Raw genomic sequence first — 16,076 nt, 5'->3', positions numbered from 1 at the left:
TTGATCATATATTGTTTTGCTTCACAACACTGTGGACCAAAAGAACAAATTCTCTTTTGGGGGGAGGATATGTGTTCTTTCACTACTCTCTCCCTTATTTCTGGTAACAGCATTTCACTTCCCCTTGAAGAAGCATCCCTTCCCCTGGTTTAGTTAACATCATTTGTGAGAGGATAACTCCATCACAGGCTTTCATCATGGACATGTAACTCAGGCTTGGATCGTCGTAGTCATAGTGATTCAGAGGTAAACAGTGTCTAAAACCAAGCCCACAAGAGTCCCTGGATTTTTGCAAGAAATATGGTAGAATACAGATCTGATGCAACTGTTAGCCAAAGATCCTGTGAAAGGCCAACCTGGGAGAAAAGATAATATAGAGGAAAATAGAACCAACAGTTGAGTGGGTAGGGGAGAGACGGGGCAGGGCGAGTAGAGAGAGAAAGACAGAAATACAGACACACACACATACACATGCACGTGCGCACATACACGCAAAGAAATACAGACACACACATACATATGTGTGGGTGCTCATGCACATACACAGAGATGAGAAATACAGGCACACACGTGTGCATGCATGCACACACACACACACAGACAGAGAGAAAGAGAGAGAGAGATTGCTAGTGCTATTATTTTTTGAACTCTGTTTTAAGCCATGCCTGAAGCCATCCATATTGACCCCTTGATCTTCTTAATTACATAAGCCAACAAATTCCCTTTCATGCCTATGCTCATTTGAACTGCTGCTCTTCTCATTTTAAACAGTAAACATCCTGACTAGTAAGTACAGCAATACAGATTTGGGAATGAGCAGTATTATATGCCTGTTGGAAAGGAAAGAAAATGTTCCCATCCCCACCAGCTTTCCAAGAACAAATTCTGTTCTTATATTACTGAGGAGTGACTCAAGGGCATTGTGCTACTCCTCTGCCATTCCTTTAATATACCTTTCTTGGTGATCTCTTGTGACCCCATAATATGATTATGGACATTGATGATTTACAAGAAGTGAAAATTCAATTGGAATGATTCAAAGTGACTTTGATAAACTACAATCTGGGGGACATGCGCATTCTTGAAATACACATTTTCATTGATTACCCATGTCCCTAAGTAGTGAAGAGATGGAAAATTATAAAGCTTAAAAACCATTACAGACAGGAATGCAGGAAGACTTTAAAACATGCTAGTAAGTTGTTAGAGTGTGATACACCTAGCAAATATTCCAAAATGAATCTGAATTCCTGCATACCAAAATAACCACAGAAGAAAATCGAATGTTGAGATGAGTGGATGTCTTAACAGAGTTTGATGTTTACGCATTGGCTCAATTTACGGCTCATGGGCCTAGTTCCAAAATTATCCATTCTTTTGATCTTGAATTAGGACAATTTGAACTCTAGGTCCTGTTGTCTCCCTGGACTATGAATTAAATGAGGATAAAAGAGGTAAAAGAAACTTTGGAAAGTCTCTAATTTAATGACTTTTCCTAAAAATGAAGAAAATGAGTTAAGAAAATGTGCAATATGATTTGTTTACAGTCACACAACCAGTTGATGATACAGTCATTCAAAAGTTTCCTCTCTTTTATTTTGATAATGAGATTCACAGATGTTCACAATGTGATATCTTCCCATCCAGGGAAAGGGACAGATAAGTCTTTTTTACTCAAACAATAGTGACTGGGCATGCTTAACCGTTTCTTTCTTCAATTAGAGGAAATGACAGATTGGTGGAAGATGCGCCTTCTGAGACAAAAATTGCACCATTTCCACAAAACAAATGCATTAGAAAGAGGATTTTTGAGTCTCTACATGAACTGGAAGGCTTTTAAAACTCTATTTTTTAAAAAAATCATCTAACCTGTTCTTCCTATCTTCTATTTTACTCAGTTATGTAAGGAACTGAAGCTTCCAAAGGCAGTTACAATATATTGTCAGGTTCTCTCTCTCTGGGCTGTTTTCTGTTTCTCACCCCACTTTTCTTGTGCCCTCTCTCTCTCTTTATTCATGGAAATCTGACATGCTGTCAAAAACTTCACCTTCTCATTCAACTACCCACTCAGCTCCAGAAGTTCATTTACATGTCTACAGCTGCCATACTGGTGTGTGTTAATAAGAATCTGAGCTCATTATCAGTGAATCTGATTGAATACTATAAGAGAGGTGTTAAACTAGATACATCTGTGCATTTGTGTTCTCAGTAACCCAGGAAGGCCATTTTGAGAAAGACATACACTCAGTTCTCCTTTCCAGTTCACAGAACACTACATTTTCATCACACAACAATTGTCACTGATGCAATGGAAAACTATGGCATCCTTGGGTTCTAGGTTTCTCTTAGCCACAAACTGGCTGTCACCCTGGGAAGCCCACATCTTTCCTCTGAACTTCTGTTCCCAACCATAAGAGAATAGGTAAAGTTGGGCATTTATTTACTCATGAGTCTGACAACTATATCCCTGATTTGTGTAATGCACTAGTGAGAGAAGACAACAGGGCCATAACGGACCCTCCTCCCATGGAACCTTCCAGTCTAGGACCACACTGATCTCTAACATTCAACAAACATACATTTGTAAAGAGTCAGCTCTTCAGGAAATGTTGAATTAAGTTGTCCGTCACCCCACTCAGAAGCCAGAAGCAAGTACATAGCTGACTTGAACCAATATTTCCAATTCTATTAGATCGTTTCTTAAGTCTAAACTTTATTTTCTTAATAAGTCACTATTATTTATCTTCAAAGAACTATGTAGGCAACGTTTTATACTCTGATACAGTTCTTTTCAAGTTGTAGAAAACTCCATCACCTTTCTCCCCCAATTTTGAGGCAACTTTCACTAACCACAACCTTTTTAAAAAATCAGTTGCTATTGGGCACCTGTTCCTGAAAGCACCCTTGAGATAGAGAATGTCATCCCAGAGGTCTCAGACAAGTGTGAAAACTAAAGGGGAAGAGTATGACAAGATTAGGATTGTGGCCTGGGCTCTTCTTTTCTGTTTCTCTTATTTCAACACAGAATCCCTAACTTCAGAAACTGGTCCTTCACCCAGATAAAATAAATCTGAATAATATTAAGTAGAAGAACATCCTGAAAGCGGAGGCCCAGGTACCTGAAGCATGAAGACAAAGACCCTTCGCATCGTTTTCAATCGTTCCTTCCCGGCACCACACTGTCTAGTCATATAAAGCTGTAATTGAAACCATGTGGTGTGTGCGCAGGGCTCATTACAGGCTCCTTCTGAGTAATCTCATGGCGGAGTCCTGTGGGGAGGCTCTGACAATCTTGGGGTCAAGATATCGTCGCTTAAATATGAGAAACGACACACCAACTTGCCTCCTCAGGGAAAACAGAACTAGCTTGAATTTAGTGTGTGCAGATAAATACTTCTGTTACCAAGTACATCTTCATTATTTTATGGACATCCTGTACAGAAGTGGAAATACATTTTACGAAGCAGTTTAGTGATTCATTTTGTAATATAAAGGTAGCAGTTATAACAATTTTTGAAATAATGATTTTTATGATAAAAATAAGAAACTGTATAGTCTTGCAAAATATTACATTAACAAGGGATATCAACACATTAAAGAGTCAGAACAGTGAAATATGATGTGATATTAATAGTAATATCCCACAGAGAAACATCCTTAGCTTTTGACTAATAAGTCATACCACCCAGTAAGGTATCTAATTTAGCAGAGAGTAAAAGTCGTGAAAACTTAACTGAGCTGATGCTGACTGAGAATGAGGGGAAAGTTGAGAACATACATGCTGATTTAAACCTGAGCCTTCCTTGTGAGCTGAGATCATTTGGGGCCCTGGAAGTATTATACTTGCTTTTTTTTTTTTTTAATCCTCCCTCCATTCATTATTTTTAAAGAATAACTAACCTAGAACAATCCATGGACCTTAAATATAAGTACACATATATAAAAAAGTCAAAGAATAAAATTATAGAGTTTTACTTTCTATATACACCCATCACAAATTCAATAAATATTTATCAAGCATCAGATAAGAGATATAGTTCTTGGTGCAAGTGAAATAACGAGAAATTAGACAAAGTCCTTGCTCTTATGGGGCTTATATTCTAGAAGGAGAGAGGTCATTAAAAGGCAAACAAATATGTTCTGGAAATAATAAACAATAAGAGAAATATGATTGCATGTGTTAAGGGATACACTGACATTGTGGAAGAGACTGAACTGTCTACTCAAGGGCTATCAAAACATGTCTTATGAAAATCCAGGGAAGAATGTTCCAGTCGTATAGGAAAGCAGGTACCAAGACCCTTGAACCAAAAAAAATCATGTATTTTTTGAGGAAAATGAAAATAGTTTTTAAATAGAGAGAAAAAGAAGAGATATGAACACTAGACAGGAGAAAGAACATGAAGATATTTGAAAACTATGTAAACTACTTTTCCCATCATCCATCCATCCATCTCTTCATGCACCCACCGACTGTATGCCTTATATTCAACAAAGGGAAAGCTTCATTTCTTTTTGTTTTTTTTCTCTTTGAGTCAGAGTTTCGCCCTCATTGCCCAGGCTGGAGTGCAATGGCGGGATCTCAGCTCACTGCAACCTCCACCACTATGCCCGGCTAATTTTTGTATTTTCAGTAGAGACAGGGTTTCTTTTTTTTTTTTTTTTTTTTGAGACAGAGTCTCACTCTGTCGCCCAGGCTGGAGTGCAGTGGCCGGATCTCAGCTCACTGCAAGCTCTGCCTCCCAGGTTTACGCCATTCTCCTGCCTCAGCCTCCCGAGTAGCTGGGACTACAGGCGCCCGCCACCTCGCCCGGCTAGTTTTTTTTGTATTTTTTAGTAGAGACGGGGTTTCACCGTGTTAGTCAGGATGGTCTCGATCTCCTGACCTCGTGATCCGCCCGCCTCGGCCTCCCAAAGTGCTGGGATTACAGGCTTGAGCCACCGCGCCCGGCGAGACAGGGTTTCACTGTATTGGCCAGACTGGTCTTGAACTCCTGACCTTAGGTGATCCACCCACCTTGGCCTCCCAAAGTGCTGGGATTACAGGCATGAGCCACTGCACCCGGTCTCATTTCTTTTCTTTTCATTATAAAATTCTGGTTTCACTTAGTATACATCTGAAATTAGAAAGCGTCAAACTATAAAAGACTACAATTATTTTAAAAACTATCTATCTATCTATCTATCTATCTATCTATCTATCTATCTATCTATCTGCGTATCTTTAAGGTATGCACACTCTGCCACAAACATAACCCAAGTCAGCCATTGTTACAATCCAGAAGGTAACCTTCACTCTTGTTGAGGCATTATGTCTGCAGGGAGCCTGGAGCCACCACACATGGGAGCCTGGAAACATCCCACACACCTTCACCTCCTGCTCACCATGAATCCTCATTATCATGTTGTCAGCACTGGAGTGTGTTAACCTCTTCAGTGCCCAGGCTTTCAGGTAAGATCTGCTTATTAATTTGCCAATGCTTCATTTCATTGTTGTCTGAAGTATCAAACAATATTTTTCTCATCCCAAGGACTAGTGCTAAGTACCACAGGAAAAGCAGCAAGGAAACATCACACCTGCCTACATCCTTTAGCTTTTACATCTAAATTGGCCACATTACAATTTTAGTTGGAAAATTAATTTAAAAATTTCTATTTTTGCATACCAATTTTTTTTTTTTTTTTTTACGGTCAACATTTAGAAACAAATAAATGCCTTATCATAGAGATAAGAAGGCACAACTAAAATTCCTTTATAGGTTAAAAACAGTAAGAACACATATGAAAGTGAAGTATCTTTACAAGTGTGGATTCTTGTTTTTCCTTTATATTTTTGCATTGTGTCGCTTCTTAGAATAGGTTAAGAACCACAAGAACTTGGCTTAGTAAATCTTTTTCTAATCATCCTTCAGCCACCATGGAAATTCATATACAAGTTTACCAGCATGCATTATAAAGTGATATTACTGAAATTAAGGAATTCAAGTTCCTATTTATTTGAGCATGTAAACTTTCTTAGTACGTTCCTGCAAAACCAGTTTCTCTGGTAATAAATGCATTTAATTTTCATTCTAACATAGTATGTATTGCTCCCTGGTGCTATGTGTTGGCTGACAGCATCAGCTTTTACACATCCCTAATCAAATTTTATCTAACAAAAAGCTGAACTAAGCATATTTGTTTTCCTATTTATAGCAGCATGTGCTTACATAACATATGAGATAGCAAGATACTTTTTTTTTCAAAAACCGATCCAAATCTTAAAATGCATCCATTATGTTTAGTTTAAATAAAAGCTATGTTCTCCCATTAAACAAGAATATTAAAAACAATTGGAGACAGACAGACGTTTATTGCTTATTTTCCAACCAGTATAATCACTGTGTTCAGCCACAATAAAATAGAACAGCAGGCGGAAATTTATTGCTCGTAGGGAAAATTTTCTTCCACCACCCTCACCATTTGCACAATTGCCCTGGCACTAACTCCCCTTTCACATGCACAGTGTCTTTGGTCGCACTGGTACAGTAATGAACTATTACAATGCAGCCAGTAGGGGTGGGGGGACATGCCATTGTGCTGCATATAAGCAGCGATTTTGCCATATCAATAATTCTGACTGCCACTGGGAACCACTGTAGCTGAAACAGATGTTTCATGTTGATAAGTAGGGACCGGGAAAGGAATTTTTATCCCACTGTTCATTTTTCTCTATTTCCACTACCCATACCTGGCAGCAGCTCCTCCAGTACAGCTGTCTCTTGCAAGCCAATCTGTTCAATCCAGGCTCCTAGGTCTCATTTCATAAATCAAACTCAGCCCTGGTCAAGCCCACAATCTCAGAGTACCCTTGCCACTTTCCTCGGTGGAAACGCCTCTGTCACAATGAGAGACGCTGGGCCAATTGTACTTAAATTAGTGCATTGTCACAATTCATTAAGAAAGACAGCATGGGCAGGGGATCTTTTCTGGTATTCTACATTAACTGTTTAGTAGAGAGAGAGGCACATATGTGGCATTTTTCACAAGACATTCACCTTCAAATGAAGCATTTGGGAGAAAGCCCAGAATTTCCAGGGGGAAGCAGTTCCGTGTGAAGTGAATGGGGTCAGGTGCTATGCTTCAGGTTTGCAGAGCACTCCTTGGCCCCTTTTACTGGAAATAAAATGTTACTGGTTGAGCCTCACATAAGAGATCCTCACCCAAGTCAAAGTTGTAACAACTCAGTAGTTCTGCAAGGATCAAGTAAAATTGCTACATTCTCTGCGGAAAAGAAAAACCAAACAAGCAAAGAGAAACAAACAAACAAAACCCAGGTCCAAACTATTTTAATATATATTAATGTAGAATAATTTAAATGTACTTTTAACCTATTTAAATAACCAAGCACACATCATACAGTAATAATTTAAAACAGCTACTATTTATTAAGTGCCAGGGCTAGGGCCAGGGTTTGTGCCAGATTCTCAGCACATGTTGCTTTATTTAATTCAAACAATAATCTTTAGAATGGGATTTGTTATCCGTATTTCATTGGATAGAAAATTCAGGCTGAGGGAGGCTCTGAGGCTAACCTAGAGGCATACAGAAGCTTCAGACCCAGGTACAGTACGATTTAAAGTCCACACACTCGGTCATTTGTTACACAGTTTGAACATTCCAAATCTGAAAACCCAACGTGAAATTCTTCAAATTCCAAAACATTTTAAGCACCCACATGATGCTCACAGGAACCCTCATTGGAGCATTTTGAGTTTCAGATTTTTGGATTTGGGAAGTTCAACTGGTATTATACAAATATTCTAAAATCTAAAAATAATTTAAAAATCTGAAAAACTTCTGGCTCCAAGCATTTCAAATCAAGGATACTCAACCCGTATCTAATGCCTAGTAAGTATCTGTATGTATGTCTGTGTGTGTGTGTGTGTGTGTGTGTGTGTGTGCACATTTCAAAAATTGAGATGGGGTGGGTAAAAAATTAAGACAGTAGCTAGGTCACAAAAGTTAGACATCAAATGGGTACAAATCCACACCCCACAAAAGTCGATAGGTTTACTCCATAACTTTTATAACTTTATTGCATGTTTGAAGGTAGTCATAACAAAATGCGCTGGGGATAAAATGTTATGGGTAACAGTTCAGGCAAACTAAGAATAAAACAAAGTGAAGGTGGTTTTCTGGACTTCTTATACACAGCAACGGATCAGTTCCAAGTAACATATTAGAATGGTATAAGAAATTAACACAGTGTAACTGGCCCAAGAAATGTGTGGATACAGCTTTAAATGATAAACTCTCCAAACTAGATGAAGGAGTGATTTAATCAATGCCAAACAGAGAAAACGGGGTGCTGGGCCACTATTTGTATGTGTAGATCTCTTCCAGGCTTTAGAGGTAGAGGACCAGGAGGGAATGCTTAAATGCACTGATCACAAGTTTTTTCAGCCTGGTCTGGATGGATCTCATCAATCGGTGAGAGATGAGAGAGACGATCTTTCAGTGTCCACTCGTTTTTCAGAGTCCAGGAGGAGAAAAGCCTTCGACAAAACACTACATTCAAACTGTGTCTAAATATTTTATCCCATTTCAAAGCACTTTTATTTAAATATCAGTCTTTATTTAGTATATTTGTCAACAAGTGATTACCGGGAAACAAGAAGATAATTTTTGAAGTGGAGTAGCTTCCCTCCCATTGCCCAGCTTATCACTAGAGCAGCAGCTGAAAAAGTCCACCAAACCCTAGGGGAGATTAAACATTTCATCACAGCATTATTATCCACAATGACACCATTTAGCTATGGCAATTAGCACGTACATAAGCACCAAGAAGAAACCAGGCCAGATTGAACAGACTGCGGTCAAGAGTCCTACAATGAAATGGCTTCTCTCCCTTTCTCTTTCTGCTCCATTTGTGGTGTCCAGACCAGGAATGGTTTGGGCAGCTACACCATGGAGTAAGGGATGTCCCAGCCAAAGCTTTCCATCTCCCAGACAAGCAATGGCTGAGGGGCTGGAAAACCACAGGCTGTGGACTCTGAAGACCTCGTTCAATCCTGCCTTTCTTACACTCTGCCTATAGGATTCTAGGGTTGTGACTCAACCTTTTAGCTTTCTCATGGGTTATATGCTAATGGTGAGACTGATATTGTAGGGTTTTTGGGAGGATAAAATATATGTACAAGTTCCATTTAAAACAACTTTTAGTTATTTGCTGCTGATTTGTCATAGTCTATAACTTTGCGTTGCATAAAATTGCTATGTAGCTTTGAAATTACTCGCTTATATTATGTTTCCCTTTCTGGGCTGCATGCACATCAAGGGCAGGACAACAGCTACACTCATCTCCAATCTACCTGCCCAAAAATAAGACAAAACCTGACTCTCTCTCTCTCTCTCTCTATATATATATATATGTATATATATATGTAGTGTATATATAATGTGTGTGTGTATATATATATATAAAATCATACAGTGTATAATAAGCCTGACATATAATAAGTATCTTCAGAAGGAACAAACATGATTGGCTTACACTCATCTCTGATGATGAATTCTCTAGACAATGCATTTGCTAATATTGGTATTATTTATTTACACATTAAATTGGGAAATGTGGGGATATCAAAAGATGCTTTTGGATACTACTACTATCAATACTACTACTACGACTACAAGGACTACTACTATTACAAGCAGGTAATATTGATGAGCTATATGCTATATACCAGGCTTTTCTAAGTGCTTAATATATAATAACTCTTAATGCTACAAAATAGGTAACATTATTGTACTTATTCTTCCAAATGGGAAAACAAGCTCACAGACGTAGAGCCTGTGATCACTTTGATGTGTAAATGATGAGAAAAATGTGTACAATAAAGTGTCTGTACTGAGTTTGATCATATTTGTTTGGTGGCCATTTTCTAATCATATATTCAGTATAATAATCTGTTTTACTACTTGCCCCAATGCTCATTTATTGCAAAAGTTTACTGAGCTTTTACCCAGTGCCAGGTATGGAGGCTACAGATTAGAAAAGACACAGATTCCCATCATATTTCCTGGTGGGCATAAACTCTTGCTAGCATAAAATTACTACAGACAATATGATAAAAACTAGTGAGAATTGGAGAATTGCAATAATTTTTGGAAGAGGAATCTGGCTTTATTCATTGTAGGGTCAGTAACCTAGTAACCTACTTCTACAGGTTCTTTCTCTCCATGGAGTATAAGTAGGCATGCATCTTTCAACTTGCATTTGTTTCAGGTGTGATTATTTCTGTTCTTATTTTAGATATTTGCCAACAGTAATTTCTGATTTGCCTTCAAGCAATTCATTAGTTTTATATTGACTTTTAGTTGTCCCCAGATGTCTGCATTTTCTTTTTTTTTTTTTTTTTTTTTGAGACGGAGTCTCGCTTTGTCGCCCAGGCTGGAGTGCAGTGGCGTGATCTCGGCTCACTGCAAGCTCCGCCTCCCGGGTTCACGACATTCTCCTGCTTCTTAGTTAACAGCTTGTTCATTTGTTACACGTGAAAATCACCAGTGTAATTTTTGTCATGGCAGAATTAAGCACTCTGTGTGTGTGTGTATGTACGTGTGTGTGTGTGTGCATGTGTGTATGAGCAAATGTGTATGACTTTGAGACATATTTACTGGATACTGGAAGTGTGGAAATTCAAAAGAAAGTTAATATTGTGTTTCTTGAGACTTTGATGGTGGTTCTTCTTTATGACGAAGACATGCTATTAAAATATGAGGCTGGTAGTATTTTCTTGAATTAGTAGAATCTCTGGAGACTATCTTACTTATCTACCACCATAATAACAGTCACTATGAATTAAGGAAATATAAAATATAATTATTAAACATTTATGTGCCAATGAATATGCTAACATTTTAATGCTATTTTAAGTAAGCCTTTTTGAACTTAATGAATTAACTTACTGGGATAAAAAGACAGATGTTTTGAGTAATCATAAGACATATTTCTTACCATTAAATTAAACACTACAAAAATCCATAAACCATAATTTAACTGTCTTTTTTAATTTTAAAAGTTAAAGAGTTACTGCGTAAAATAAGCCCCCTTTTTTCAAGTTAAAGGGGATATTATTTTAATAATAAATTAGAAAACATAGAAAACAAAATACATGGTTTAAATGAATGTTTACTGTCAGCCAAGATATATTTCAGAAGTACTTATACTATGATCCTCACCTCTTTTAGGACAAACAAAAACATTTTATAAACTTAGAATTTCATTATAAGCTTTCAACAATTATAATCCATCTGCTAAGAGAATTACTAAAGGTTCTTTAAATGTTTCAAAGTAATAAAAGCACAGAATTCACATATCTATTAACAATCAAACTTTCAAATGAAATCTACTGCAGGTTCCACCAGGGATCAGCAACCCTTTTCTGCAAAGGGCCAGGGAGTAAAAATGTTAAGTTCTGCATCAGATGGTCTCTGTTAGAACTTTTCAACTCTGCCTTTGTGGGACACGAAAGCATAGATAAAACATAAACGAATGGGGTTTTCTTAATCTGTTCTAATAAAACTTTATCTACAAAACTAGGCTTTAAGCTGGATTTGGTACCCGAGTCCTAATTTGCCAACCACTGCTAGGTCAGCATTATGAAGTGCATGAGGAAGCCGGCCATACTGCATGCCAACTCCCTTTCTCTGGTTTCATGACTCATTATTTCAAAGGATAAAGCAAAAGGAGAAAAAGTTGTGCTATTGAGATGTCCTCACCACTTGGAAGACTTTCACAGAATAATAAACCTTATCATCATCTCCTTCTTGACATAAATGGCCAATTTTCAAAGCCCATCAATCAGTGTGACCTTTTGTGCATTTGCAAACTTCTGTACACACTGCAACTTCATTTTTAGTCCAGAAAGGATAATGTTTAACAACTCTTTCCTGTATAAGCAAATTGAGCAACTCCAAGTCAATGACTCCTGAATAATTGGAGCAGAGTTCCTGTGTTTTCATAACTGGCCCATGATAAATTCAACAGGGATGCCCACATAAATAGCAGATTCCTTGCACTAAGGGGGTTAGGGGTGAGAGCTCTCACTGAAAATTTGTCCATATTATGCAATTTTTAACCTATTGAATGAATAATTCCATGACACAGGCAAACAATGCTATTTTTGAAAAATGCTTCAGAGAACTCTTAAAAGTCTAATAAATTTTAAGCTATTTTTAAAATCAATTTTCATTATTTTTATTAGAAAAGTTAACTTCACCACTTTATATATTTAAATAAAAACAGAATTAAGAAATACTAGTTAAAAGGATATATGTTTTCTGATAAAATTGGCAAGAAAACTTAAACTTTCCTATCAATAATATCAAATGTTGGTAAGATCATGAGAAATGGACATTTCCTCAGCTGCTGGTGGAAACTTGAGTGATATTACTACTGTGAAGGGAATTAGGCAATACATATTAAAATTAAAAACTGACATTTCTATAATCTAGGATCCAGTTCTAGTTATGAGTTTAAGGAGCCCACTCACACACATGTGCAAGAATGTTTATCATAGCAATTTGTATAATAAAGAAATATTGCAAATAATAATATGAATAGTAACTGGTTGAATGAAATATTATTCATTTATATTTACGTAATGTAATGCTATAAACAGTTAAAAGTAATCAAACCTAGTTATTTGTCAACATGATATGAACAGATCTCAGGAAACATCATTGAATGAAAAAACAGTCAAAGAAATTATAAAAATAATTTCCCGTTGGGAGGGGAGGAACGTGCCTGGGTTTTCAAATGTAAGGTTTCAGGGTGGAGAAAATTGTTCAACAACATCCTAATTTTAAAAAGAAGAATGCATTTCTTTTCTTTTCTTTTTAAAATTTCTCTTCTTTTCTTTGGCATAAATAAATTTTTAAAGCAAAAACCCGAGGCCCAGAAAGTTTAGGAGGTTTACCCAAGAATGCAAGTCAAGTAAGTGGCAAAGAAGACACCAGATTCTAGGCAAACTTAGCAAGGGATGCTCCAGCTGTGACCCGTCTCTATAGCTGCACATCCTTTCAAGAGAGGATATTCCACAATGCCTTACCCTTCATCACAAGAGAAGCACATAAACTCATTTCCAAAAAGGAGAAAAATAAAATTATTATGAAGTAGAGAAAGACTTCTTCGGCCCTTCATCAACACAACATATGAAAGGGGGAGAATAATTTTTCTTCCTCTTGTTTCTATCCAAGAGAAAGGGTTAATGCCATACCACAGGACTACATACCAGCAACAGCAACTTATCTGCAGATGAAATAGGAAACAAAATTACTTTGCAATTGATTTTCCTCATTGAATACGATAAAAGAGGATTTCTTGGTTTCAGTTGATAGAAAAGCAGAAAAATAGTTGAATAAACCCAAATTACATTTAATGAAGCACTCGCTGATAAAGTATGCAAGATATTTGATGAGTGACTTCCAAAAACATCTATCAATAGAGTTACAGAGCAACTTTACTTGAAAAATAAAGAATTGGGGGAATCCAAAGGACACAAAATTATCAGCTTTGGCTAACGTAGAGATGGGTAACAGCCAGTGGTTAATGCTGAATTTCCTTGGAATATCACTTTGCCTCCCTTCAAACTGGTATAAAGATTACTTTTTAGCATATGCTCAGCATTATGGTAAAAGTTGCCTTTAGCTGGGCTTGAAAAAAAAAAAGTTAATATTCAGGTAGACATTAGATTAATACCTAGGAAACCCAAAGGACAATTAACTCTCCATGAATGAGAGCAGTCCTAGAAAGATTCTATGCATGGCTGAGCGTGCAAGCATTTTCAACGCAGCCCGCTCTCCATTACCTCTAGGAGTGGGGTGGGAAATGGCTGTCTCCTGGGTCATTAGCTTGCTGGGAAGTTGGGGAGAAGGTTAGCAAATAGCAGTTTGGAACATCCATATGCTGGTCAGGAAAAGCCAGCTGGAGTCCTCTATGTGATCAGGACTAATTACAAATGACCGATTGGATACAACCAAACAGTGCTGCCTTTCTAATTTGCCACAGACTGTTGACTTACTTGGGCTCCTGGCTTAGTATCCAAGCACATTGTACATGCACAAAAAGTTAGAAGAAGGAAGGAAAAAGGAGAAAAGAAAGAGAAAGAGACTCAGAAACAGAGCAGAAGAAGGAAAGAGAAGGGAGGATGGGGGAGAGTGGGAAGATGGAAGACATAAGAAAAAAAAATTAAAAGAAGGATCAAAGGTTGCCCAGGATTCATATTACATACTGCCTTTTTATTATCAGGATGTCCAATATTCACTACAATATTGAATAGAAAATATTCTAGTTACTTCTTTGTTTTCATTCTCTAGTAATTGTGGACTAATTATATATACGTTTCATTTGAACAGAAATAATATGTACAGAGGACCCCCATTTTCAGCTCCCATATTAATAACCAATGTGATACATTTTGTTTCCAAGCCTAGATGATGCTTTATAATCCTTTTCAACGCAGGGATCCAGGAAGCCATTTCCAATGGGCTGAAGTTGGCACATTGGATGAACACTATTTGCTATCTCTCCATTAGGATCATTGTCCTAGTTCTACATTTCACTTAGCATTGAAGCTTTTATCTCAGGAAACTCATTGTATTATGGAAATTCTATTCAATAACAAAAAAAATTTATTTTCATTACATTGTTATAAGTAGAATGATCTCGATATATTATTTAAGAGACATGAAAATATGACCCTGTTATCTATAGTTATCTCATTAAAACTGGATCTGGTTATAACATATAAAGGGCTGGATAGACCATTTTAAAAATAAAATCTATTTACTGCAAATGAATTATGTCTGAAAACATCAGACTGTGGTAATTTGGGAACGGTTAGGGCTACCATGTAAAACAGGACATTTTTCCAACTACAAGAGATGGTCAGCAGTTCAAATTAAATTATATAATTCATTTATTATGTAACTGAATTTGAATTGGCAATAATGCAGCACAGATAAAATATTATATCTTTAAAAATGTGGACATGGTAGTAATCTATAATTTCATACTTTTCAAAATATATAGCTTGTTAAGAATGCTTCATGACTTTCAAAGTGGTGAATATGGATAAAATGCCATAGAATTCTTCCTGGCTTTGTCTGAGAGAAGGAGGAGTAGCTAACAGATGAAAAAGGATAATGTTGTAAGTGATAGTATCCACATATTGAAAGTTACTACATGCCAATCTATTATGTAAAGTGTATTATTATTAAATGCAGTGTATTATTCATGCATGTTAATTCATTATTATATGCAGTGTATTATTTATTCATGCAGTGTGTGAATATATACAACATACATATATAATACTGTATTATTATATGCAGTATATTGTTCATGCATGCTAATTCATTATTATTACATGCAGTGTATGAATAATATACTGCATATATCCTAGAGTCTATGCATGAATTAATAATACCCTGTATATATTAATTTGCATGGACTTTAAGATATTGGCATTGTTATTCCAGTTTTCACAGGAAAACACTAGCCTAGGAAGGTTAAGTACCAAGGAGCAAAGGCAGGATTCAATTTGAGGTGTTCATACCACTGAATTTGGTGCCCTTAACAGTTGTTGAATCACTGAATCACGGATTAGGAAGCAACCTGACATTCATGTATCTAAGCCACAAAAGGTTGAGCATCTCTGCAGAGCAAACCATCTCCTTTCCAAGTCTGCCCATCCAGAGCAGAGAGGTGTCCTATGACTTTATAGCTTCTAATCATATATGCAAAAAGTTATTAGCCTACATTATTTCATCAAGATATGATGTAGGCCCTACCCTCTCCATTAATGCTAACCTGATCACCTCTGCCTCCTTTGAAAAACTCAATACCAACTCTCTCATGTGGCATGTGTGTAAAAACTGCACAGCCAAAGTGCTGTAATCCCAGCACTTTGAGAGGATGAGGCGGGTGGATCACCTGAGGTCAGGAATTTGAGACTAACCTGGCCAAGATGGTGAAACCCCGTCTCTACTAAAAATACAAGACCTAGCTGGGTGTGGTGGCAAGTGCCTGT

At 37.0% G+C, this 16,076-nt stretch overlaps 1 protein-coding gene across 8 annotated transcripts in view; it reads right to left on the bottom strand.

Moving 5' to 3' along the window:
• The window catches only part of TENM2 (teneurin transmembrane protein 2), a 1,286,794-nt gene that overhangs the window by 814,706 nt on the left and 456,012 nt on the right, over positions 1-16,076 (bottom strand). The window lies entirely within an intron of this gene.

The sequence above is a fragment of the Macaca fascicularis genome, chromosome 6 (assembly GCF_037993035.2).
Source record: "Macaca fascicularis isolate 582-1 chromosome 6, T2T-MFA8v1.1".
NCBI lineage: Eukaryota > Metazoa > Chordata > Mammalia > Primates > Cercopithecidae > Macaca > Macaca fascicularis.
The sequence above is the reverse complement of the archived record's forward strand: the minus strand, read 5'-3'. Positions and strand labels throughout refer to the sequence as shown.